The sequence below is a fragment of the Prionailurus viverrinus genome, chromosome A1 (genome assembly GCF_022837055.1).
Source record: "Prionailurus viverrinus isolate Anna chromosome A1, UM_Priviv_1.0, whole genome shotgun sequence".
Lineage (NCBI taxonomy): Eukaryota > Metazoa > Chordata > Mammalia > Carnivora > Felidae > Prionailurus > Prionailurus viverrinus.
Genome location: NC_062561.1, coordinates 150,589,894 through 150,613,239, shown reverse-complemented (window position 1 = coordinate 150,613,239; position 23,346 = coordinate 150,589,894). Strand labels below are relative to the sequence as shown.

The 23,346-nt window shown below is 36.5% G+C and overlaps 1 long non-coding RNA gene across 1 annotated transcript; it reads right to left on the bottom strand.

Moving 5' to 3' along the window:
• Nucleotides 1-1,626: 1,626 nt before the first annotated feature.
• Nucleotides 1,627-21,351, bottom strand: LOC125175465 (uncharacterized). The gene is made up of 3 exons (XR_007155817.1): nucleotides 21,168-21,351; nucleotides 13,514-13,569; nucleotides 1,627-1,706 (listed from the first exon to the last, which is right to left on the bottom strand). It is a non-coding gene; the product is annotated as an uncharacterized LOC125175465 (long non-coding RNA).
• Nucleotides 21,352-23,346: the final 1,995 nt, after the last annotated feature.

The following is a 23,346-nucleotide window of genomic DNA, read 5'->3' as shown; positions in this document are numbered from 1 at the left end:
CCGAACAAATATGACTTTTTTGGCTCTCTTGATTGTTCTGACCACATTTGTGCCGTGGAATTGACCACCTTGGCCTTCTGGGAATTGACCACACTGGGGGGATGTAAGCATGACTTGCAAGTCCAGACTTACTGTAAAATACCAATTCCATTGTTGGCTGGCCATAGAAAACTAGGAAAATCATTTACCCTCTCTGAGCATTAGTTTCTTAATCTTTTTAAAGACTAAATTACACAGAGCATACAAATAATGTAACACACTGTTTTACTCAGAGTAGGAATACATAAATACTACTTTTTACTCCCCCAAACCCTCAGGTAGGTCTTTCTGTTGTTATTGTTTGCTGTTGTCATTGTCTAGCAACTGGGTAATTGCTGATTTTCATCACTGTATTTTGTGGAGAGATACACTTCGAAGAATCTCAGAATTCTTATCAGATGCTACACCCTCTACCCATCCCCACCTTTGACCCCCACCCCACCACCCTCGCAAAATGTGAAACAAATAGCTACTCTTTTGCATGGTTTTCTTAAAAAGGGAGAGCAAGGACTACAAAATAGTTAAATTTGAGAGGAAGTGAAACAGGTGGGAGTAAGACCTGAAATTCTTGCTTTCCGTGGTGCTATGATAAGCATTACTAGATCACATTCTCTGCTCAGAATGTCTTATCATTTATTTTGTGTCAGTATCCAAAGAGATGGTTTGACATTTGTTTTGTTAAGTAAAAATAAAACTACAAAATTTTAGGCTGCTATCACTTTTTAGTGCATAGTATGTTGTGCTCCAACACAGAAATTTAAACAAAAACAAACAACAAACAGTTCCTCAAATCTATTAAAACCTAACACCTCTCAATCTTAAATTCCAAAGTGAAGTTTCATTTAGTGTCAGTATCACCCGCTTTAGCACACATTCTCCGACTACTGATCATTTTGGTCTTTACGAATCTTGATTTATAAAAAGTCTGCTTCTTTATAATTGTGGATGTAATGCCATCTGAACCATAACTACAAAAACCTCTCCAATTCGCTTCCCATTGCTGAATAGATAATATTCCAATTTTTCTGACAAGTAAATATGAAGAATACGATGAACTTGACCAGTATTTTGATAAACGTCATGGAATATAATGAAATACCTTCACAATTTCCTTCTTTTCTGTTGTTACTAGGCCTCTCTAGTAAATAAATAAATGATATTAGTCAGTGTTAAGAAGACATTCTTAGGGCACCTGGGTGGCTCAGTTCGTTAAATCTCTGACTCTTGATTTCCACTCAGGTCACGATCTTGCAGTTTGTGGGATCAAGTGGGACTGTGTGTTGACAGCCCAGAGCATGCTTGGAATTCTCTCTCTCTCTCCCTCTCTCTGCCCCTCCCCCCACTTGTGCATGTGTGCGCTCTCTCTCTCAAAATAAATAAATTAATTAAAAAAAAGACACTCTCTCATTCATTAACTGGGAATGGTATACTGAATTTAAGTGCTTTAATTTTAGAAAATCGTTTCACTAAAATTTTCTTGATTTATGTAATGTCCTTCATATGATATTCATTCTTAACTTTTTATTTTAATGATATGGAAATGAAAATACATTTTGAGATATTTATTCCAGTCCATATCTATTATGGGTTCAATTGTGTCCTCTGAAATTCGTCTGTTGAAATCCTAACTCAGTATCTCAGAATGTGACTATATTTGGAGACAGGATCTACAAGACATAATTAAGGTGAAATGAGGCGATTAAAGTAGGCCTTAATACAATATAACTGGTGCCCTTAAAAGAACAGGAGATTAGGATAGAGGCACACACAGAAGAAAAACCAGGAGAAAACTACCATCTACAAGCCAAAGAGAGAGGCCTCAGATGAAATCAACTTTGATCTTGGACTTCGAGCCTACAAAATTGTGAGAAATAAATTTCTGTTGTGTAAACCATCCAGTCTGTGGTGCTATGTTATGGCAGCCCTAAGAAACCAATACAACATCTTAAAGTTGGTAATAATATTGTCTGATGGAGTAAGGATTCCCCATGTCAATGAAGGTCCCCTTCATTCTCTTTTGAATGCCACCAAAGTGTGACTGACAAACTTTCTGCGCGTAAGTATTTTAAAAATTTCTCTTATAGGCAAGTATTCTGTAATTCAGACTTGAAACAATTAAAATTAACCTTTTCCTTCAGTTGTAACAAGTTAATGAGATCTTACTGGATAATCCACCACTGGGTAATTTTTACAAAATTGGTTTTAGAACACCTTCCATATTCAATCAGTTCTTAAGTCTTATTGCTTTTGCTACCTTTCTCATAAAATACAGCATTTTGTTACCTTATTTTCCCTTATTTGTTTGAAACACAAACACTAATGTCTCTTCTGGGCTCATTATAACTTCCCAAATGTTGTCACCTACAGAATTTTTCCACTTCCAAAATATTTATTACATAGACTCCAGAATTATAATTATGACACAAAATTTTTTCATGCAAATTTCTTCAATAGTTGCCCATTATCTACAGAATAAAATCCAAACTCCTTTCACAATACAATAGCACATGCTTTGTGATACAGGCCCTGCATACTCGATCTGCTGTGTGTCTATTCCCAACCTCCCAAGCTCAACCCTTGTTTTACTCACTGATCCTTATTATCTACAGCTCTTAGAAAGCACTGGGCTTTAAAAAAAAATGTCTGTATATCTTTGCATATGTCGTTCTTACCGCTTGTAATGTTTTTCCAATATTCTCTGACCAACTTCTCATCCTTCAAGTCTTAGCTCAAATAATATCTCTTGGTGAATTGAAATGTGCCTCCTGTGCTCCCATGATGTACTGTTTATAGCACCTTGTCTATCTCCACTCTAGATCAAGGTGTTTCCATATTTGTCTACTCAGTTTCTAGTACCATGCCTTCCTGGCGAAGGGACTCATTAGCTATTTATTAAGTGAATACAACAATGAAACGGGGTATGGCGTCATAAAATTGCTCAAAGTGTTCAAGAAGACCTTATATTCACCACAAAGTCTTCATGGAAATGACCATAAAGGAAGATCATTTCAACAGGGCCAATTTTATCCATGGAACGATGTAATTGGGGGTTGTATTACAGAAGAACGAATAATACCAAGCAAATTGTAGTTTTGACCACATGAGCAAAGACATGACAATTATAAGTGGATATAATTAATATACATTATGCTCTAATTTCAATAAGACAGATGTACACGTTCTAGATATGTTTTTAATTTAATGTATTACAAAGTAAATATAACTACTAAATAATAAATTTGACATTTATTAAATTTGCTGAATCTTCTAAAAAGCAGTTAAGTCTTCCTTGCTTCTTTGAAAACATATAACACCAGTACCATTAAAATAAAATTCTGTAATTATATACTTGAAGTAAACATGAAAGCAATATCAAGCAATAAAAAGCATTTAATGGCAAATGTAGTTTTTTTTCCTTATAATAATTTATTTTGGAATTAGTGTGGAGTGGGCTTAGATCTATTTGAAAAGTCTCTGAATTTGCATACACAGCTGGTGGGGATGTAAATTAGAAAATATATCTGAAAGCAATTTAGCTTTATGCTTTTATATTTTTCAAACTGTTCATAGTGTTTGAACTGGTATTTGCAATTCTGGAAGCTAACCTTAAGAAACAAATCAGACATTTACAAAGACTTCATGAAAAAGTGTGTTTATCACAACACTATCTGAAATTCAAAAACTTAAAAAACATCAGTAAAAGATTCGTTAGAAAAACATGGCATTTCTGTTCGGTGGAATATTGTACTGTCATTAAAATTTACAAAAGCATGATAAAACATTGGTATTACAATAGTGAAAAGCAGGTTACCAAACTATGCTTACAATAAGATTGCAGTTATGATATTAAAATATGCTGAAGGACAATGAAACTAAAAGTTAGTAAAAGGAAGGAAATAACACAGATCAGAGTTGAAATAAATAAAATAGACACTAAAAGGAAAATGGAAAAGATCAATGAGAGTAAAACTGTTTTTCTTTCAAAGAGATAAAACGGACAAACCTTTAGCTGGATTCACTAAGAACGAAAGACAGAGGACTCAAATAAATAAAAGTAGAATTGAAAGAAGAGGTGTTACAACTGATACCACAGAAATATGAAGAATCATAAGAGATCCCTATGAAAAACTACACACCAACAAACTGGACAACCTAGAGAAATAGGTAAGCTTCTTCCTAGAAACACACAGTCTACCAAAACCGAATTATGAATAAAAAATCTGAATAGACTGGTTACTAGTAAGAGATTGAATCAGTAATCAAAAGCCTTCTAACAAATAAAAGTCTGGAACGAGGTGGCTTCATTGGTGATTTCTACCAAACATTTAAAGAAAAGTGAATACCAATTCTCAAACTCTTCCCAAAACATAGATGAGGAGAGGGAATCATTTCCAAATCCATTTTTTTTTGAGGCAGGCATTGCCCTGATACCAAAATCAGGTGATGATGCCACAAGAAAGAGAAGAAAATTACAGACCAATATTTCTGATGAACACAGATGGGAAAATACTCAACTAAATATTAGCAAACTTAATTCAGCAATGCATTAAAAAGATCATACACCATGATCAGGTGGGAATTATTTCAGGGACACAAGAATAGTTCAATACCTGCAAATCAATCCATGTGGTGCACCACATGAATGAAATGAAGGATAAATATCATATGACCATCTCCATGAATACAGGAAAAGCATTTGACAAAATTCAACATCGATTTATTTTTAATTTTTATTTTATATGTTTATTTATTTTTGAGAGAGAGAGAGACAGAGTGCAAGTGAGGAAGGGGCAGAGAGACATACACAGAATCTGAAGCAGCCTCCAGGCTCTGGGCTGTCAGCACAGAGCCCAACGTGGGGCTCGAACACAAGCTCCAAGATCATGACCTGAGCTGAAGTCAGACACCTAGCTGACTGAGCCACCCCAGCATCCCTCAACAACCGCTTATGATAAAGACACTTAACAAAGTGGGTATAGAGCAAGGGTTCCTCAATATAACAAAGCTCATATATGATAAGCTGACAGCTAACATCACACTCAACAGTGAAAAGCTGAAAGCTTATCCTTAAGGTCAGAAATAAGACAAGGATATCCTTAAGATCAGAAATAAGACAAGAAATAAGACTTTCAGCACTTTTATTCGACAAAGTACTGAAGTCTTGTCAAAGCAATTAGGCAAGAAAAAGAAATAAAAGACATCAACACTGGAGAAGAGGAAGTAAAACTATCAATATTTGCAGATGACAGGATATTGTACATAGAAAATCCTAAATATTCCACCAAAAAAACTATCAGAACTAATAAAACAAGTCAGTAAAGTTGTAGAATATAAAATCAATATATAAAAATCTGTTGTGTTTCTACAAACAGGAAACTATTAAGAAGTTAAGAAAAAAATCCCATTTACAATTGTATCAAAAAGAATAAAAAGTCAAGAAATATATTTAACCAAGGAGGTGAAAGACCTATATACTGAAAACTTATTATAATACATTGAGGAAAGAAGTTGAAGATGATAAAAATAAAGGTATTCCATTTTAATGGATTGGAAGAATTAATATTGTTAAAAACATCTATAGTATCCAAAGCAATCTAAGATTCAATGCACTCTTTAATGAAATTTCAATGGCCTTTTCACAGAAACAGAAAAAATAATCCTAAAATTTGTATGGAGCCACACAGGACTCCAAATAGCCAAAGCAATCTTGAGAAAGAAGAACAAAGCTGACTTTGTTTCCTGACTTAAAACCATATTTTAAAGCTATAAGCAATTTAAACAACATACTATTGTCATAAAAACAGATACATGGACCAATGGAACAAAGTAGAGAGTCCAGAAATAAACTCATGTATATATAGTCAATTAATACATGACAAGGAGCCAAGAATACACATTTGGGAAAGGGCAGTCTTTTTATAAATGGTATTAAAAGAACTAGACAGCCACATGCAAAAGAATAAAACTGGACCATTGTCTTATACTATACACAAAAATTAACTTGAAATGGATTGAAGACTTGAACATAAGACCTAAAACCCTAAAACTCCTAGAAGAAAACACAGCTTGTTTTACATTGGTAATACAGCTTGACGATGATTTTTGGATTTGATACCAAAAGCAAAGGCAACAAAAGCAAAAATAAACAAGTGGGACTACATCAAACTAAAAAGCTTCTGCATGGCAAAGGAAACCATCCACAAAATAAAAAGGCAACTACTAAATGGGAGGAAATATTTGCAGATCATGTATCTGACAAGGGGTTAACATTTAAAATATATAAAGAACTCATACAACTTAATAGCAAAAAACCCAGAGAATTGTTTAAAAAATGGGCAGAAGATCTGAACACACATTTTTCTAAGGAATACATGCACACAGACCACAAGTACGTGAAAAAGTACTCAACATTACTCCTCATCATATAAAGGCAAATGAAAACCACATGGAGATATTATCTCACACTTGTTAGAATGGCTAGTATCAGAAAGACAAGCAATAGCAAGTGCCGGTGAGAATGTGGAGAAAAAGGGAAGCCTTGCACACTGTAGGTAGGTATAAATTGGTACAGCTACTATGGAAAAGAGCATGGAGGTATCTCAGAAAAATTAAAAATAGAACTACCACATGATCCATCAATTCCACCTGTAGATACCTATTCAAAGAAAAAGTAAACACTAACTCAAAAAGGTACATGCACCCCTGTGCTCACTGCCGCGGTATTTATAGCAGCCAACACATGGAAGCACCCTAAGTGTCCATCAATGGGTAAATGAATAATGGATAAAAGAAAACGTGGTAAATATACACAATGAGATATCATTCAGTCATAAAAAAAAGAATGAAATCTTGACAACTGTTACAACATGGATGGACCTTGAGGGAATTCTGCTAAGTGAAGTAAGTCAAACAGAGAAAGACAAGTATGATCTGATGAATAAGTAGAATCTAAAATCAAAAAACAAAACCAAAGATACTGAGAACAGATTGATGGTTCTCAGAAACAGTGGTGGGTGGGTGGGTGGGCAAAAAGGGTGAAGGTGGTGAAAAGGTACAAATGTCCAGATGTAAAATAAATAAGTTCTGCAGATATAATATACAGCATTGTGACTAAAGTTAATAATGCTGTGTTGCATATTTGAAAACTGCTAAGAGAATAGATCTTAAAAGTTCTCATCACAAGGAAAAAGAATTATAACTGTGTGGCAATGGATGTTAACTAGATTTAATAAGGTAATCATTTCACAATATATACAAATGCCAAATCATTATATTGTATACCTGAAACTAATATGATGTTACAGGCCAATTATATCTCAAATTAAAAAAATATATATGCGGGAAAAAAACTAAAAAGTCTTCAAAATATTAATGGTGATTATTATTGAATTATAAATTAAAAAATGTTTACCTTTTCCAAATTATACATACTATTTTTTAAATTACAAGTTTATTTAACTTCCAAAGTTTCCTACTGGTCTTAGCATTTTCTCAGAGTTCTAGAGGCATAAGAAGTAGTTATTGTTGCTGCTAGACATGTTTTTCCCACTGAAAAATGATTTTTAGAGGATCTCACTACCTTCCATTTCCTCAGTTCATTCCGACTTAAAAAAGCATTTACTTGTGTGGATTCCTTTTGGTTTTATGGCGGGTACTCTACTTCATGAGAACAACACTGGCCATTATCCTAAATAACCCTAAGCCATTAAGAAAAACCTTTAAAATTCACCTTCAAAACATTTTGGCAACTTGCTAAAATGGTACATAAAGAAAGGAAAATTGGAGATGGGCTCTAATGTGTATTTCCCACACTAGTCTTTTTTCTAAGTCTGGTAATAAAAGCGTAAAGGTCATGTTTCTATCCTAGATAGCAATAATAGAGAGTCTTCCTTGAGTGGATTGGTGACAACTATATGCCAACTGTCCATTCTCTCCTATTTCTTATATTTACTCTACTTTTCATTCCTGGTCTTCCTCTGGGTGGTTGTGATTCGTAAGTCACAAAGAAGTGTTCTTATTTTATTTTTTATTTTTTTAAAGTTTATTTATTAGAGAGAGAGAGAGAGAGAGAGAGAGAGAGAGAGAAAGAAAGAGAGAGAGAGAGAGAGAGAGAGAGCGAGAATGTGAGCAGAGGAGGGGCAGAGAAAGAGGGAGAGAGAATCTGAAGCAGGCTCTGTGGTGACCACATGAAGCGTGAACTCACAAATTGTGAGATCATGACCTGAGCCGAAATCAAGAGTTGGACGCTTAAGCCACTGAGCCACCCAGGCAATCCTGTGTTCTTATTTTAATGCTTTGTTCTGTTTTTCATATTTAGTTCCAAATGTCATAGTCCTTCTATCAGTCAGGAATATTTCACTATATCCTCTGGGGATAAATTCATTTTTGCTCTTACAGCAGTCCCACTGAAGTGTTTGAGTAAATGACTTACTAACAATATCCCATTCTTTTCTGAATCCTTTTGAATGATCATTTCTAAAGGAAGCATCTTCTTTTGGTCTGGAACCACTGACATCGACAGATGGTCCCATTTCTAGTCATCTTGAACACCCAACATGAGGAGCCAGTAAATCCAATTCTTTATTATCTAAGGATCTTTTGGATTTATAGAAACAAAATTATGAAGAGGAATACTTCCATTCCCCTCCTAAGTTTTAACTTTGGCCATTTGCTTTTCCAGACCTGTTGCAGTGCCTTCCTACTGCTGAAACAGACATGGCCGGCAGTGCAAACACTGTGGCAATATTGGCTTTCTTACTGGTGATTTGAATTGGAATGTTTTCAAATTATTATTTTGGCTTATGTATCCTACTTACAGAGAGAAGATTTGGACCTGAAACAAGATGTCAATTAACGTGCCCTCCTTGGAATGTGCTGGATGTCCCACACCTGACAGTCTTAGCACATTTCCATGTCTTTTTCTTTTGGTATCACTGGCCTGATGGTGGTTGATACCCATCTGAGCAGAAAGATTAACATCTGTACTATTTTTTGGGTTCTCCAAAAAATAAACAGCCTGAAAAAATATGATCTAAAAACATAGTGTTTTTCTCAAAGAAAAAATTACTACACAAGCATTTCGCCAGTACCAGTATGATACACATGAACTGCCTGATGGCGGAGGTGGCCTTGCCACCTGAGACTGAGAGTTCAAATATTTTAAAGGATATTCAGTGGCAGAAACAGAGATGTTAACTGGCATATGAGTCCTTGGAAAATTTCCAAGGTAGTTTTCGAGAAAAATTTTGTTTGCAGGAATTATCTCCTGAATTCAGGGACAACACAACACTAATGAGTGACACACAAGGAATACAGCTTATTACTCATGACCTTATTTGAAGATATTCTTAACAACAGGTCAGTGAGAATCAAATACAAGCATATGATTCTTGAAATGCCAGAAGAATCATTTGGGTGTTGACCACTTTTGAGCTCTCATGAAGGATTAAGAGGAGTGTGAGAAAGAAAAAAAAAAAAAAAGAAGAGCGTGAGAAAAATGTGTTTAAATTCTTTGTATGTGATCATGGGTGAGTATGGTAGAATAAATGGAAATATCAAAACTTTCAAGACAGAAAGCCATAGATTTCTAACCTGTGAAATACATATAATAATACCTATCTTGGAACTATTTGTAGTTTAAATGTAATATATTTGTCAGTAGTTCATCATGGGAATGATACGCTGGAACTAGTAAAAGACATTTAAAGATGGCTGAACAAAGGCGCTTGGGTGGCTCAGTCTGTTGAATGGTGGCTCAGGTGATGATCTCACAGCTGGTGAGCTCAAGCCCCATGTCAGGTTCTGTGCTGACAGCTCAGAGCCTGGAGCCTGCTTTGGATTCTGTGTCTCCCTCTCTCTCTGCCCCTCTTGCCGGCTCAAAAATAAACATTAAAAAAAAAAAGATGGCTGAATATTGGGAAATTGCTTTCACCTCATTAGGGAAAGTACCTAAGCGAATGGCAATGAAGGAGGCTTTGGAAAAGAGAATGGGGACACGGTCTTTTTGGCTACTGTCATGTGACATAGTGTTTTGTCATGAAGAATAGCCAAGAGAATGTTGCAGAGGTAGGAGTGAAAATGAGAATTGAGATGGCCAAATTGAGTAAATGGGTTGAAGTGTTACAGGTGCTGAGAGAGCTGAGGAAACCAAGCATGACTTGATAAAGAAAATTGCCTGAACACAGATCACATTGTCTGATCTCGACTGAAGAAATGATGAACAATAATAAGCCAAGCTAATTACAGAAGGTGATCTCTTATGTTGTGAATTTGAGGAAGCGCATAGCATAGCTCCCTGCTTGAAAATATTCACTTACTTGTTCTCAGGATTCATATTTGATTCCTGTTGCTGGTCACATTTCTTAGCCCCTAGAATATACTAAATAAAAATTCTTGGATAAAGAATGAATGAATGTCTTAGGTTGGGTTCCCCAAGCTACTTTAGAGGAAAAGACTCTAAGCATTCAGGAAGCCTGGTGGCTCAGTTGGTTAAGTGTCTGATTCGGCTCAGGTCATGATCTTAAGGTTCAAGAGTTTGAGCCCTACATCAGGCTCTGTGCTGAGAGCTCAGAGACTGAAGCCTGCTTCAGATTCTGTGTCTCTTGCACTCTCTGCCCCTCCCCTGCTCATGCTCTGTCTCTGTCTCTCTCTCTCAAAAATAAATAAACATTTAAAATAAAATAAAATAAAATAAAATAAAATAAAATAAAATAAAATAAAATAAAAAAGTAAGAAAGATGCAAGTGCAAGTAGTTTATTTGAAAGGTAATCCCAAGAAGCCCCAATGGAAGAGTGGAGAAATAAGACAAAAAAGGGGAAAGGAATCTCAAAAAGGATTCTCAAAAAAACCTGTTAATGAGCAGGTTACCACTGTGGGCTACTAGAGGTCATTTCTACTGGCTTTCTTTGAGAGATGATGTAGAAACCCCAATCTTATTAGCTGAGCGCTGCTGCTGAGGGCATCAACTCTCTGTTACCTTCCTTCTGAGCATGTTTCTATGGCCAAGAAAGCCTCAGGCAGAGGTTGCCAGGTGTTGTAGAAAGAAACTGAGTCTGTATAAGAATGGTGTTTTACTGAGGGACAATGAACAGGGCACTGATAGCATCTGCCCCAGGGAGTGAATGAGGAACAAATGATTTACAACTTTCCTTCCTTGGATCTGTGGGTCATTTCAGTTTTCAAATGATCAATAGTGAAATGCAAATGACTAAGTAACCATCAAGTCATATTAGTGAACATTTTATTTATCATCATAGTTAACTTTTGAGAGGAAACCTATTTGGTTTTTTTTTTTTTTTTTTTTATGAAATTTATTGACAAATTGGTTTCCATACAACACCCAGTACTCATCCCAAAAGGTGCCCTCCTCAATACCCATCACCCACCCTCTCCTCCCTCCCACCCCCCATCAACCCTCAGTTTGTTCTCAGTTTTTAACAGTCTCTTATGCTTTGGCTCTCTCCCATTCTAACCTCTTTTTTTTTTTTCCTTCCCCTCCCCCATGGGTTCCTGTTAAGTTTCTCAGGATCCACATAAGAGTGAAACCATATGGTATCTGTCTTTCTCTGTATGGCTTATTTCACTTAGCATCACACTCTCCAGTTCCATCCACGTTGCTACAAAAGGCCATATTTCATTTTTTCTCATTGCCACGTAATATTCCATTGTGTATATAAACCACAATTTCTTTATCCATTCATCAGTTGATGGACATTTAGGCTCTTTCCATAATTTGGCTATTGTTGAGAGTGCTGCTATGAACATTGGGGTACAAGTGGCCCTATGCATCAGTACTCCTGTATCCCTTGGATAAATCCTAGCAGTGCTATTGCTGGGTCATAGGGTAGGCCTATTTTTAATTTTCTGAGGAACCTCCACACTGCTTTCCAGAGCGGCTGCACTATTTGATAGGAAAAGAAACACTGGTAAGCGAAAAGTCACTGATGAAGTGTATATAGAATATGTGGTACAAAGTCCTCAAAAATTAATTTGTGACAGCATTGTTGCCTAGGTCAGGCCCCTACTATGAAGATTCTGATAATAGTTATCCTATATGACAAGATAAATGTAATCATATCATGGGGAAACTGTGAATCATGTAAACTTCTTCCCTCCCTCCTACCGTTCCCTGCCCTTCCCGCCCCTTCCCTCTTTTCCTTCTTTCCTTCCTTCCAAAACAGATATAAACATTAAATAGTTTTCCTCATCTTCTTGTCATATTGAAGAATTCAGGTAATAGTGATACAGAATAGAATCCTCCAATTTACAGAAAATTTAGGTTTCCTCCCTTTCTAATTGGGGTATTTAGAACAGTTTCTACGATTTTGAACATTCAACCCAATTCTGTACTCATCTGACCTCAATAGGAGCCTAAGGCAAGCATAGAAGTCAGAGTTTCGCCCAATATACTCACCCAGGGGGGGTAATTGTCAAATATATTTCATTTACCAGATTGTGAATTTTTAGTGTTCACATTCACTCTTTTTCACAAAAATTCAAGGGTAATTATATTTCAACAGGACTACCTCCTCATGAGATGTGTCAATTTGTGTTGTCAGCTGGTTCAAACTTTGAAGAATTAACAGGTCAGAACTGAGCATTTTATTGCTGCCTGCTTTTTCTTTGACTCTGTCTGGTTATGTAAAATATGGGCTATATCCTGTTATTAACCTCCAAAACCTAACATTTTATTCACTGGCTATTCAAAAAAGGGTGGGACTTAATGAATACCGGAATTATGTGGATAATTTTTTTATTGTATTTTAATTAGGTCTAGCCTTAGGAAGAGTTGTTAAAATATTCTTACATATTTTTTTGGAAGTCAGTTGCCTAGGGTTGTTCAAATTTTCTATTTTTCTCCTTTAGTTTTTCTTTTGTGTTGATGCTTAAAAAATATAATATTTACTACTATGTGTCAAAATAACAAGATAGAATATTTCTCAATGATTTCTCCTTTAACCACTTTATTCACTGAACTCTGAATATATTATGTAATCACTAAATTTTTCTGTAGATACTTTTACATTTAAATATTTAGTTTTAAATATTTTTCCATTTAATTCCACTAGTTTATCTTTAAATATTCAAATTTAAATTTCTTATGTTAAAAAATTAAATGATTATAATTGCTCAAATTCAATCTTAGATTGGTGAAAAATCATTGTTCCCAATCTTTTTATAGGTTTATTATAATGACTATTATTAGCACACAAATCTTTGTGGTATCCGTGTCAAAAGGAGATAGTACACTCACTAACAGTAGATATAATTTGTGGTGTTTGCTTACAGAACATGTGGAAAAAGCAACTGCGGCTGTGTTCTTAAAGATCATAATTCAGCCATAATAAAGTAGGAAATATTATTCAAAGTATAATGATAATTACTAATACCTTATGTTATTTTATACTTCTTTAACTTATAACTATTAGATCATTAAAAATAATATTTGAATATTTGAAGATCATCGCTACTTACAAGAAACTTATACAGAAACTACAGGAGAGTAGTTTGGTAGAGGATGTGGTTAGAAACTGTAAGAAAAAAAATCAATTAATGCTAAGACATCGCAAGCCATTATCTTGTCTCAATATTTGTTTTTTTCAAAGTGAAATAAATCCCATGAGATCCTAACATCTGTATATACAAAATTTAACTGAGTATGCTCATAGACATTGTTTAGGGAGATGTTTCATAATAACCTTTATCGAAGCTCAGTACATTTTAGGGAGCCATTAAAGTAAATTTCCCTTCTTTGATGAAAAGTTGTCTCATTACCATGAAATTGGGGGCTGCATGATCAAAGTGAAGCCCGATGCAGGGTCGATCCCATGAACCGTGAGATTATGACCTGAGCCAAAATTAAGAGTTGGATGCTCAACCGAATGAGCCACTCGGGAGCCCATAATAACATTGTTTTTAAGGACTGTATCTCTGCACAAGCAATAAATAGATCCTCTTCCTTTGTCAGTCCCTTGGGCACAGCAGGTCCTGAGTGCCTTGCTCTAGAATGTTGCAAAAGGAGTTCCAAACATTAAAATAAAAATATGAAGAGGAAATCCCCATCCTATGATACATGAGGGTTGGTGACCTACTTTGCTGATAGGAAGATTAAATTACCACAAAAAATTCTTGGGCTGTGTTAGGCAGTTGTAAGCAGAGCACTGAGATAGCACTGAAGACAGTAGGGTATCCTGTGGAGAGGTGTCTCTAACACCTGAAATGCACGCTGAACAGGAAAGATTGTTGTAAGTGTGGTGATACCCTTGGACGATGAAAAAAAAAATAAAGAAATAAAGAAAAAGTATCAAGTTTCACAAATAGTTTCTTCCCAAATCTATTTTCTCAGTTTCAGATCCTCAGTTATTTTCTTATGTGGAAAATTTTGAATTGAAAAGTTTCACGGAGAATAACGATGCATTTTTTTAAATGTCTCAGGAAAGACTTTTTATGGTCATTTAGTCTATGGACAAACTCACTCTTTTTTTTTTTTTTATGTTTTTTTTCAACGTTTATTTATTTTTGGGACAGAGAGAGACAGAGCATGAACGGGGGAGGGGCAGAGAGAGAGGGAGACACAGAATCGGAAACAGGCTCCAGGCTCTGAGCCATCAGCCCAGAGCCCGACGCGGGGCTCGAACTCACGGATCGCGAGATCGTGACCTGGCTGAAGTCGGACGCTTAACCGACTGCGCCACCCAGGCGCCCCTCTTTTAGACTTTAAGAAAATATTATTTTCTCCCTGTAATATTTATAAGAACACTTCAGATGTGCTATAAGATGTGACTATTTGAACAATTATTATTAGAGTTGTATTAACCAGTTACATGTTACATTTATAGTCTTTTGTGAATCATTACCTTAAAAAAAATGCCCTATTTTCAGCCTTTGTATAGGTACATGCCTGTTTTTGTGACCAAAAAACAAACTTAAACATTAACTATCAGAAACAGGTTTGCTTTAGTGTTTTCTTTCAGTGTGAATTATCATCACCATATTTGTTTCATGTAAAAGTGGAAATTTGCATTCAGTGCAGTTTTCAACAAAAATAATACAAAGTTTTGTTTAAAAAACAAAAATATTGAAGACTATTACTTGAATAGCTTTTGTTCTTCTTACTTTTCTTATTTATTTTTTGGTTGTCTACCTCTTAGAATTCTAGATTGATTTTTCTTCTCTAGAATTTATTTGCCTTTTCACTTTGTGTTTTACCATTCACTCCAAAACAGAGATTAAAAAAAATATATATCCTGGGGTGCCTGCGTGGCTCAGTCGGTTAAGTGTCTGACTTCAGCTCAGGTCATGATCTCACAGCTCGTGAGTTCAAGCCCTGCATTGGGCTCTATGCTGACAGCTCGGAGCCTGGAATCTGCTTCAGATTTTGTGACTCTCTCTCTCTCTCTCTCTCTCTCTCTCTCTGCCCCTTGCCCATTCATGCTCTTCTCTTTCTCTCAATAAATTAAAAAAATTTAAAAATATATCCTATCAGAATTGTACTGTAATATAGTATAAGTAGATAGACAGATGGGCAAATGAGGAGTACTGTGAAATAAATCTAAAAATATGAATGCAGCTTTGTTTGCAGTGACAGCTAATGCAACTAATTTAAATATGAAGGTTTGGTTATTGCAATAAAGCTAAAACTCATTAAAAATGATTTAAAAAAACATATCTCTCCTCGTGCAGCAGCAGGATGTACTCTTAGACTTTGAAGATCAGGCTTATGGGTTCATATTATTTAGTGATGATTAGGACAGGGTTGTCATTTCGTGACACTGCAGGGCAAGTAGCCTCAGGGTGTCACGATACTGCACACTGGCTCAGTAACATGAAATCATCCTAAATGGCATCTCTGAACTACTCTGGAAAGTTAGCTTTCTAATGAGAACTTAACTACTGAAGAAGCACTTCGTTAAGTAACAAGAGATACCTCTGCCATTGCAAAGAATAATTTCTTTTTTTTTCTGCCAGCATTTAAAACGAAACGGCTTACATTTAGGAAATTATTATAAGTAAAAATGAGGTTGGGGGGGAGGCAGAGTTGCAGTGGGAAATGTGTGATTAAAAGAATCATTTAGCTGTAATGGCCATGCTGGATGTGGATAATATTTAGAAGAAAAATTGAATGCTATACACACAGAATTGAGGAAATTAATTTTTGATATAGATGTGTCAGAATTGGCTCTGTGATACACTGGCAGTTTAAAAGTGAAGAGAGGGCTATCATATTCTTCTCTAAAACCAATATACAAGGACTCGGTCTCAATCACAGTTTCTATCCTGCTAGCAGGGTCCCTAGAAAATATCGACCAATTACTCAACGAAAGTACCAAATACAGACACAAAAACTGCTCAAAGACTTCCAGAGAACATTCATTCATTCAATAAACATTTTTCGAAGTTTAGAAGATATGATGAAGAACAAGGCTCATATGATCCCTACTTTTATCAAATTACTTCCTAGGTGGGAGACATACATTAGTCAAGGGAGCATATACAATAAAACCTTGGTTTGCAGGCAGAATTCATTCCAGAAACATGCTTTTAATCCAAAGCACTTGTACATCAAAGTGAATTTCACATCACCAGTGGCTCACTGGTGATCATGTGATGTTCTGCATCACATACTAGTTGTGTTGTGAGGCATTGCTCATTTATCAAGTGAAAATTTATTATAAATCTTTGCTCATCTTGAAGAATACTTGCAGAACAAGTTACCCACAATCCAAGGTTTTATTATATTCATAACGTATTTTCAGAGAGTTTTAATTTCTATGGAAAAAATAAAACAGGATGGCTTGACAGAATATACCTGATGTGCGGGTATTGTCCTAAGGGTCAATTTCACTCCTGAAAGACTTCCCAGATAAGGATATGAACTAGCCACGTGAAGATCTGGAGGAAGGGCATTCCATACAGAGAAACAACTATTGGAAGACCTTACAATGTAAATGTTCAAAAAGAAGCAAGCAAGCCAGCATGGCAAGGGTGGAAGGGGCAGTGTGGTAGATGAGGAAGTCAGAGAGACAGTGAGGAGACCTGACCACACATGGCCTGGAAGCGATGGGAAATTAGACTCCTATTCAGAGTACAACACGAGGGCATTGGAGAGTTATAAGCAGAGTGAAATAATATTTACTATTAAAATGATCAGTTTCTGAAATTAAGAACTTACCTGCTACAGAACTAGATGAAGATTAAATTGCACAAGGATGAATTTGGAAGCGGGGAACAAATGAGAGGCTATCGCAGTAGTCCAGATGTTTGACAAAGGGTGGTCTTAGTGGAGGTGGTAAAGCGATTAGATTCATGATAAAGTTTGGAAGCAGAGTTTACTCACTAAGGGTTTGAGTATCGGGAATGAGGGGAAGAGAGGAATCAAATATCACTTCTAGGATTTTGCCCCAAGCAGCTGGCTAGACGGAAGCATATTTACTGAGAGAAGATTGGGGGAAACCAATTTATAGGGGAGGAAATTAGAAGTTATGTTTTGGATATGATGAATTAACAATGCCTATTAGATGTCTAAGTGGATCTTGATACAAGTCTATCTGCAATCTCAACAAACTCAAGAGTTCTGTGGGTCAACAGCATTGCTCTCTTGTTCTTGCCATCCTGAATATTCCTAGATTGAGGGAATAATGGGAAAACATTCATTTATTTATTCATTCCATAAATATTTATTAAACATCTGTGCCATAAACCTTCAGGTCAGGGACTGTTCTAGCAGATGCGGGCGGGGCAAAAAACAAGATGGAGCTGGATTTTTGTATGAGACTTTTCCCTTTCAGGTTTCATTTCAAGAGTGTGGGTGAACATGGATGACTCATTTCCGTTCTTTACTAGCTAATACAAGGCTGGCGGTCAGTTTAGTGTCTGTTGCATCACACTTCTCTGGTGTTCAGTAGAAACAGTCAGCAGCCGACTTACTAGTCTGCATGCACAATGTCACCTGCCAGCATCCATTAGTGATGAATACAAAATGAAGGGTCCTGTGTAACATACATTTCCTCTCACTTATTCATGCTATCTTATCATTCTTCTACCATTTATTCTCCTGTAGTGTCCTGGAGGAAAGTATATGTCTTTGAGCTCAGGATGATTAATAGAAATTATTAGATATAGAAATAACTTGGTTTAAGTCAGCCAAAGAACCACCAAAATATTTCTGAGTAACTGAGTAATTTCTGAGGTTATTGCAGCTTTCTTGGAATTTCACTAGTGGCAAACTGAAGTCTCTGAAACTAAGAAATTACTTGGTGCTTTTCAACACTGATGTGATAGATTTTGATGCCACCTGCTTAATGAAGGAATAGTTTTCGTTTTTCCTCTACAGAATTCTAAACCCCAGAGAGAGGCAGAAATAAAAATAACTTCTTGTTTGTGCTTTGAACTAATTCGGGTCCTGATTCAACTTTGGGCGAACCAAATCAGAGACCATAAAATACAGTCAGCCTGATTGTTCAGCTTCACTGTATATTCCACACCCCCTCACCCTTCCTTAAAACTGGTTCTTCCAGTTCGCATCTGATGATGCTATCATCAGGGGGAATTGTGCCAAACTGAGATTATTGTGTGCTATAGTCATAGTCTGGTTTCCTGTCTGGTGAAGAAGTGTTTCACAGTAGATAATAGCACTGGCCTTAGTCAATGAGACTAGGATTTGAATTCTGGCACTGCCATTCACTGGCTGGATGACCTCGGGCAAGACTCTTATTCTCTGTGTACCTCAATTTCCTCATCCGTGTTTATGGGTGAGACATACATGAGCTAATGTAGGTAAAGTACCAAGCGCAGGGCTGACACAGGGTAGGCATGTGTTTACACAGCCCCAGGATATTTGAGTGCCAGTCAGTGTTGTGGGCTCTGGGATAAAGCAGAGACAAATTAGACAAAGTCCTTGCCTTCTTCTTACATTTAGGTACTGAGTAACCACAATTCCCTTTTTTTTATATTTGCTTTCTTTCTACGATGGCTCTGGGAAAAGTAGCAATATAGGCAACATTAGGCATTTGATTTATCGTAGTCTCTGCTGTGTGTATGTCGTGGCCAGTCTGTGTGGCTCACCTCAAGCTCTATCCAATCATCACCAAGTCCATCCTTGCCCACAGAACCACCCCTAGGGACCTTCCCTGTACTGCACCATCATCACTCGCCTGCTTATTCTATCTATTCCCTCCCTTCTCAGTCACACAAGGCAACTGATAAAGAGTTTCTCACAACTGACACAGACCTAATATATTACTCTATTGAGGGTTTTGCTTAATTCCCCAAAAATGAATCTCTAGAAATAGAATGGTGTTATATGTGGAATATATGAGACAATAGAGGGCTATGAAGAAGTGGCCTTGTCTGTTCACAGAGCACGGTGTTTTCTTTATTGAAGTCATTGAAGAAATGACTTTCTTCTTCTCTTCTTCTTTCCCCATGCTTTTCCATGTTGTCCCTTTCTCTTATGTTCACATTATTCAGTTTACACAAAATATATTCTGAAGCCAACTTAAATGTCATGTCCTCCTCTGACCTTTTTTCCATTTGAAAGAAATCTCCCACCTCTGTATCTCTCTGGCCAGTCTTCTCAGTATTGTCCATTTACTTGTTAGTTCTACTTCACTCCTTTGAAACCACAAACTTCATTAGGACACATAGGAATGTGCGGGGGATGAAATCCCGGTGGGCAGCTGAGAGCTAAAGCCAGGTCAGGGCCTTTCAGAGGTTGAGCCAAGCTCTTTCCTTCCCTTTCTCTCTCTCTCTGAGCTTCTTTCTTTACTTTCCTTTCCTTAATATGTATTTTTTTCAAAAGCTAGAACAAAATTTTAATATTATCATGTAAGAAATAGTGGTTTTAATACATATATTACAATGTAATAATTGTGGTATTTATTTATTTTTAAATGTTTATTTATTTTGAGACAGAGTGAGCATGTGCACAAGGGAGTGCACAGGTGTGGGGAGGGGCAGAGAGGGAGGGAGGGAGAGAATCCCAAGCAGGTTACCCACTGTCAGTGCAGAGCCCCACACAGGGCTCTATCTTACCAACCCATGAGACTGTGACCTCAGCCAAAATCAAGAGTCCAACACTTAAATGACTGAGCCACAGGGTGCCCCATAATTATAGTAGTAGCTGAGGTGTTTTACTTAAGGTCAGTTGTGTCAGTTGTCCTTGTCCTTATTTACATGGTGGCCTCTAGCATGATTATATTCCAACCTGTAGGAATGGAGAAAGGGCACCAAAGGTTTAAGGTCACCAAACGTTTAAAGATTTGCCATATACTACTTAGAGGCCTATCTCATTGGCCAAAGCTCAGTATTTGACCACATGTAGCTGCAAGGGAGGCTGGCTAATGTCCTCTTTGGCTTTATGCCCACATATCCAGCTCAATAACTTGTGCTATTGTATCATTAAAAGAAAGAAAAAGGACAATAACTTGTAGTATCAAGGGTCTGTTAGGAGACTTTGTAGTGAACCTAGTTGTGGAGGTTTACCTCCTGAAAGATGAACATGGTTTGTGTTCTCTTCTCCCTTTAGTATTGACCAAGTTTATGGTTTTATTCATTTATGTGTTCACAGTTTTAATTCAGTCATTAATTTTATTTTTTATGTGCATTATGTTTTTGTGGTTAAACGTTTTGTCTATCTAATTCACTAAAAGGCAATCAAAAGTTCAAATTCAATGTTATTTTACTTTTATATAACCATTAATACTTTTATAGGGTATTGGAGGAATTTCAACAACTTTCTTTAAAAAAAAAAAAAAAGGCCAGGTATTGCTGATTTAGCCCTCTGGATACACGAATGAGGAAAGTGTGTTTCACTCTGATAAGCCTCTGGGGATCAGAAATTGCTATTTCAAAGCAGAAAGAAATGCCAGCCAGTGGCTGCAGGTGGGGGATAAGTGTGGAATATGTGAAACATACTTTTATAATTTACTTAATTCTTCAAAAATGGTTATGTGATAACTCTGCAGGGGGCCGTGGTAGGGCAGCACCTATCGAGCTCAATAAAGGCAATCAAACACTGCAAAGCATAGGAAGGGCATAAGAACACAGAATTGAAAAAACTGGAGATGTTAATTCTTTTATAAACAGTGTGTCCAATGATACCTTAATAGTACATTTAAAAATAACCTACCTTTAAATATGTGCCAAAATCCTACGTTTTTCCACATTTCTTTTTTCTACATTGGGTTTAGGAATAAGAAGCAGAAAAATCAAAGTGCTCTGCTATGATCCCTGCTTTTAGGGGCTCACTTCCCCATCATGGGTATGGCAAGATTATGGGTCTTTCCATGTCCTCAAATCAGGCATGACTTGCTTTAAATAGATCTCTTTAAAGATTCCACATGAGGTCATATTGTCAAGATTCTTGGGTGAGATCACAAAGAATATACTGTTGGGGAAAAGAATGGGGACCTACTTAGACACACACTATCATTTATCCTTCACAACACACCTGAAAATTGGCTTCTTAGAATCTCTCTGGATTCCAAGTCTGCTGCCTGCTGTAATATTCACTACGTTACTGCCCTCTTGGCCTTGTCTAATAAGTGGTTGTGAACTACCACTTTGACTTTAGCTTTGACCTTATCTTTTGGTGTAGGTACTTAGAAAATGCTTCCTTTGTGGAAGGCTTCATTAGTTCCAGGCTCCACCTTATGATCTGAATTTTACTGGGGCTGACCCATTCACTTGCCTACCTTTTATTGTCTGCCCCAGCCTTGCCTAGGTTTTTTTTGAGCCTGGTTTTCTTCTTCTTTTATTTATAAACTGTTGTTCTTTTTATAAACTATTGTTTCAGTTTACCTAACAGTACAAGTGATCAGACAGTCATTTCAATTGTGGAGAATAGATCTGAAAATGGCACAGGAAGTTGGAAGATTATCGGAAATGTAAAGTAAGGAAACGGGGTGGAGGTAGATTCTGAGTAAAGCCTTAAAGGATGAGGTGGGTCCGAGGTAGAATGAACACCTTTGTGATGTCACGAGTGAAAGCAGCTAAACATTCCGGTGACTCATGGAAAACAGTGCTGGGCGAGGTGGAAGGACTCAGCAGGATGCATTTAGCTGCCCTGGGTCTGAACCTTCCTTCTTATCTCCAGATACCTGTGTGTTTTTCCTGCTTCTAATTTTGAGTACCTTCCAGGATGACAGATTTGAATTTCTTTGTTAACAGGCTTTTGGTGTATTGAGAGTGATTACCATTTAATTAGCTAATTAGCTGATTAGCTTTTAATGAGCAGCTTTTAATATACAAGTCTGTTCTTTAGATGATAGCCTGCATCCATCTTTTGCTCATAAAATACTTAATATTGACCCTGTGTCCCTCTGGGGTTCATTTTTGTTTAGTCCTAAGTAGGAGTTAGATAGGTAACAAGGATGGGGAAGAAGACAATCTTTCAGTAGAGAAATCAAAGACAATTCAGTACTAACCTTTAAAGGATGTGAAGTCTTGTTGGATAAAGTGAAAAACTGACAAAATAAAATCTATAGATGTATAAGACCAAAAATGTAAGGTATGAAACACAAATTACATTAGAGCATTTGGTTGTACCATGTAATCTCTCTCTCTTTTTCATCCTGTGATTTAATTACTAACTAAGTTCTGTCCTCCAGAAAGAGATCACATTGAATATTTTAGAGTGCAATGTGCATGGTTTTGCCACAGAAGAGCACTAATACAGAACTCTCTAGAAGATTAATTTTTCTAAATGCTCAACACATGGGCCCTAAGAGCCACTTGCATATTTATTTTTCATGTTACATTTGTTGATGGAAGTTGTATCTGGAGTTAAAAATTATCTGACAGATCATATGGATTCTTTTTAGACTAAAATTTGACAGTGTCCTTTTAGCATATAATGTCATGCTCATTCTGTGCAGAGATGCAGGAATGGAAAATGTCTCTCAGCAAAAACACTGACACCTGGAAGGCTTCTGTTAACTTCCAACAAAAACATTTGAAAAAACTGCAGATCAGATGCTATGCAAATGTGTTTCTATTTAGCATAAGCCATCAAGTACACTGTATCCTGTTATCGTGATACACATTGAAACATAATTTTAATATCCATTGGAAGAGTTTTTATCTGTGAATCCTTCTCCTAAAAAGAAATTTCTGAGAGCCTTTTATAATTACTGTTTGTTAAAATAGCATAAGCTCAGCTCTGAGCATTCCTGATCATATTGCTATCTTCCTTTCAATCCTAGTGCATTTTATGCCTCACTGAAAATACTTGTCATTTTCAGCTTCCTTTTCCTTTTTGCTTCCTCTCTCCTATTTGACTGTGAACTCCTGGAAGACAGGTTCCATGT